Raw genomic sequence first — 5,167 nt, 5'->3', positions numbered from 1 at the left:
CAGGAAACAACAGGTGCTGGAGAGGATGTGGAGAAATAGGAACACTATTACACTGTTGGTGGGACTGTAAACTAGTTCAAGCATTGTGGAAGTCAGTGTGGCGATTCCTCAGGGATCTAGAACTAGAAATACCATTTGACCCAGCCATCCCATTACTGGGTATATACCCAAAGGATTATAAATCATGCTGCTATAAAGATACATGCACACGTATGTTTATTGCGGCACTATTCACAATAGCAAAGACTTGGAACCAACCCAAATGTCCAACAATGATAGACTGGATTAAGAAAAGGTGGCACATATACACCATGGAATACTATGCAGCCATAAAACATGATGAGTTCATGTCCTTTGTAGGGACATGGATGAAGCTGGAAACCATCATTCTCAGCAAACTATCGCAAGGACAAAAAACCAAACACTGTATGTTCTCACTCATAGGTGGGAATTGAACAATGAGAACACATGGACACAGGAAGGGGAACATCACACACCGGGGACTGTTGTGGGGTGGGGGGAGGGGAGAGGGATAGCATTAGGAGATATACCTAATGCTAAATGACGAGTTAATGGGTGCAGCACACCAACATGTCACATGTATACATATGTAACAAACCTGCACGTTGTCATGTACCCTAAAACTTAAAGTATAATAATAAAATTTAAAAAAACTGATGAAAATTTAACAGTGCATAAACATACAAACAAACAGAAAGAGAACTAATACAAACTCTACATTTTAATTTTGTCCTCCACTCTAAATTTTGTTGTTACTATTTATATTTTATTGTACTATGTCTTGAAAAGTTCTTATGGTTCTTATTTTTTATAGTCTTTCTACTTAAGATAAAAGCATTTTACATACCACAATTACTGTCTTATTATAATAGTCTGTGATTTTTCCGTGTGCTATAACCAGTGAGTTTCATACCTTCAGATAATATTTTGTTGCTCATTAATGTCCTTTTCGTTCAGATTGAAGGACTCCCTTTAGCATTTCTTGTAGAACAGACCTGGTGTTGACGAAATCCCTCAGCTTTTGTTTGTCTGGGAAAGTCTTTATTTTTCCTTCATATTTGGAGGATATTTTCACCAGATATACTATTCTAGGGTGAAAGTTTTTTTCCTTCATTGCTTTAACTATGTCATGTCACTCCTCCTGGCCTGTAAGATTTTCACTGAAAAGTCTGCTTCAAGACTTATTGGAGGTCCGTTTTATGTTATTTGTATCTTTTCTCTTGCTGCTTTTAAGATTTGTTCTTTATCTTTGACCTTTGGGAGTTTGGTTATTAAATGTCTTGAGGGAGTCTTCTTTGGGTTAAATCTGCTTGGTGTTCTATAACCTTTTACTTGAATACTGGTATCTTTCTTTAGATTTGGGAAGTTCTCTTATATTATTCCTTTGAATAAACTTTCTATCTTTATCCCTTTCTCTTCCTCCTCTTTAAAGCAAATAACTCTTAGATTTGCCCTATTGAGGCTCTTTTGTAGATTTCGTAGGTGTGCTGCATTGGTTTTTATTCTTTTGCCTCCTCTGACTGCTTATTGTCAAATAGCCTGTCTTCAAGCTCACTAATTATTTATTCTGCTTGTTCAATTCTGCTACTAAGAGACTGTGTTGCATTCTTCAGTATGTCAATTGCATTTTTCAACTCTAGAATTTCTACTTAAATCTTTTTGACAATTTCAATTTCTTTGTTAAATTTATCTGATAGAATTGTGAATTCCTTTTCTGTGTTATCTTGAATTTTTTTTTTTTTTCACTTTTTCAACACAGCTATTTTCAATTATCTGTCTGAAAGGTCAGATACCTATGTTTCTCCAGGATTGGCCCTAGGTGCCTTATTTAGCTCACTTTGGTAAGGTCATATTCTCCTGGATGGTCTTGATGCTTATAGATGTTGGTCTGTGTCTGGGCACTGAGGAATTAGGCGTTCATTGTAGTCTTCATGCTCTGGGCTTATTTGTGCCTGTTCTATATGGGAAGGCTTTCCAGGTATTTAAAGGGATCTGAGCCTCACACTCAATAATGCTGTGGTTCTTGCAAGCTCATAGAGATGCCAACTTGGTGGTCTTAGGTAAGATCTGGAAAATTTTTCTGGATTATTAGGCAGAGACTCTTGTTCTTTTCCATTACTTTCTCCCAAGCAAACAGAATCTCTCTGTGTTCAACCTCCTGGAACTGGGAGTGGTAGGACAGAAGGATACATATGGCCGCCACTGCTGGGACTGTGTTGGTTCAAACCTGAAGCCAGCCCAGCACTGGGTCTTCCCCATGGCCCACTGTAACCACTATCTGGCTACCACCTAAGTTTACTCAAGGACCTAGTGTTACAGTCTCACCAATGCACCACAATGTAGCAGTCTCTTGTTGTGAGGTATCACCTGGAGTTCTTTGTCTCATGACCAAGAATATTAGGGAGCATGGAGGCAAGGGTGAGGTTGGAGTGAAAGTTTAATCAGCAAAAGAAGAAAGCTCTCCACAGCAGAGAGGGGGCCTGAGTGGGTTGCCATTTTTACAGTTGAATCCAACAGCTTTTATAAGAAACTCCCCCTCACCAACAGCTTTTATAAGAAACTCCCCCTCATCTCTGTAGCTATTTGTGTCACTTCTCTTATCTGTGAAGCTGTCTGTGCAACTCCCCTCATCTGTGGAGCTGCAGGCATATCTTTAGGCAGCACAAAGTGCAGGTTCTCTTGTTTGTGCAACTGTGGATGTGTTTTGGGTAAGCCCCCACCTCCCTGTGCAAGTACCCATGGAAAAGAGGTGGAAACTTTTTCATGGGAGCCCACTAATCACACAAAGAACAAAAGGCTTCTGTGTTGGACTTTGATTTCTTATCAATGCAGCAGCTGCAGTTTGGTTTTACCCCAGGCTGCTCTATTTGTGCCTGTAACTGTGATTTTTCTTTCTGTTTAAAAGAATTTAACCAAGGACCAGCTTTAGTTGTCTGCCCAACTAATTTTTCCTTTTTCTCCCCCGCTCACTAGGGCTCTACAATCAGCAGGTGGCAAACCCACTGATGTTTCTGTCCCTCCCTTCAGGTTGGCAAGTTCCCCCAGGCCCCGGATAGATTCAGAGATGCTGTCTGGAAGCCAGGGATTAAAGTCAAAACCTTAGAAATTTACTGGTGTTCTATTCTACTGCAGCTAAGCTGGCACTCGAACCACAAGACAAATTCCTCCCCACTCTTCCCTCCCCTTTCTACAGGCAGACATTGCCTCTCCCTGTGGCCACCACCAGCAGCAGCCCATGGGGTGTTTTACTTAAAGTTCAGGGGCTCTTCGATCAGCTTGTGATTAATGCTACCAGGCCTTGGACTCAACCTTCAGGTCAGTGGGTTTCCTCTGGCTCCAGAAAGGTCCAGAAATGCTAAGAGACTAGGCCTAGACTTGGGGACCCTAGGAGCCTATTTGTTGCTCTGTCCCAGTGTGGTCAAGCTGGTATGTGTGGCGCAAGACAGAGTACTCTTTACTTTCCCCCACTCCCTGCTTTTCTGAAATAGTATTTCACCATAGCCACCACAGCTGGGAATGTGGTCACATCTGAAACCAGCATGTCTCAGAGCCAAAGGCCCACAATGTACTACCTGGGTATCACTGTTGGTTATTCTTGGCCCACGAGCTCTTTGGTCAGCAAGTGATGAATACTGACAGGTCTCTGCTGTGACAGGGCAGCACAGAGTTCAATGTAAAGTCTCACATTTTCTGCACTTGCCCCCTCTCAACAACACAGATTTCTCTGCACCATGCATCTGCTGTCAGAGAGTGGGGGAGGTGTGGTGCAAGCCCTCCCTTTGCCACCCTGGCTGGTCTCTCAGTAGGTTGCCCTCAGTCCACTGGCTCTGAGCTCAGCTCAGCTTTAGGACTTGCCTAGGAATTGCAATCCTTTGGCACAGACTGTCATTCAAGTTCACTTAGGGCCCCAGAGCACTCCAGGCTGGTGGCGAGGCTTGCTGGAACTCAAGCTCTGACCACTAGGATGGGTGATTTCCCTCTGGCTAGGGCTAGTTCAAATACTGCCTCCATGAGCGGATGTCAGCTGAGTACAGCCTGGTTCTGCCTTCCACTATAACAGGGCAGCACTGAATTCAATGCAAAGCCTCACAATTGCTCTGCTGTCTCTCTCCCAAGCACAGATTGTCCATGCCACGCAGACACTGCCCAGGGGATAGGGGAGGAGTAGCGTTGCCAATTCAAGACTGTCTTTCCTGCCCTCTTCAATGTCTCTTTCAGTGATATGATGTTAAAATCAGGTACTGTGGTTATTCACTTGAGTTTTGGTTCTTGTGATGGTGCTTTTAATGTGTAGTTAGTTGTTATAATTTAGTGTTCCTGCAGGGAGAGGACAGATGGTGTAGGCTTCTATTCAGCCATTTCGCTCCACCCTAAGATAGTCTCTTTAACAAATGGTGTTGGGCAGCCACAGTGGTTCATGCCTGTAAGCCCAATACTTAGAGAGGCAGAGGTGGGAGAATTGCTTGAGGCCAGGAGTTTAATACCAGCCTGGACAACATAATAAGACCTCCAACTCTACAAAAAGTAAAAAAAAAAAAAATCGGCCAGGTATGATGGCACGTGACTATAGTGCCAGCTACTTGGGAGGCTGAGGCAGAAGGATTACTTTAGTCTAGGAGTTCAAGGCTGCAGTGAGCTAGGATGGCACCACCACACTCCAGCCTGGGCAACAGAGTGAAACCTTATCCCTAAAAATAAATATAAATAAATAAATAAATGTGGTGTTGAGAAAATTGACATGTAAAACAATGAAACTGAATCCCTATCTTACACCACACAAAAAATATCAATTCAAAATGAATTAAAGACTAAGACTTGACAACATAAAACTCTTAGAAGAAAACATCATAAAAAACCTTCGTGACATTGATCTTGCCAATGATTTCTTGGATATGACACTAAAAATATAAACAACAAAAGCAAAATAAACAAGTGGGACTACATCCAACTAAAAACCTTCTGCACAGCAAAGGAAACAATCAACAGAGTGAAAAGGCAGTCTTTGGAATGGGATAAAATATTTGTAGATCATACTTGTGACAGGAGTTAGTATTTAAAATACATAAGAAATTCCTACAATTCAAAAGCCAATACCCAAATAATTTGATTAAAAAGTGGGCAAAGGTCTTGAATAGACATTTCTCCA

General features: G+C 41.9%; 1 pseudogene; it reads left to right on the top strand.

Annotated features, from left to right (window-relative positions):
• LOC116472432 (putative selection and upkeep of intraepithelial T-cells protein 1 homolog) overlaps window positions 1-3,380 on the top strand; it is a 61,451-nt pseudogene extending 58,071 nt beyond the window's left edge.
• The last annotated feature ends 1,787 nt before the right edge of the window (window positions 3,381-5,167 follow it).

Source organism: Hylobates moloch, unplaced genomic scaffold, assembly GCF_009828535.3.
Source record: "Hylobates moloch isolate HMO894 unplaced genomic scaffold, HMol_V3 SCAFFOLD_8, whole genome shotgun sequence".
NCBI classification, from domain to species: Eukaryota; Metazoa; Chordata; class Mammalia; order Primates; family Hylobatidae; genus Hylobates; species Hylobates moloch.
The sequence above is the reverse complement of the archived record's forward strand: the minus strand, read 5'-3'. Positions and strand labels throughout refer to the sequence as shown.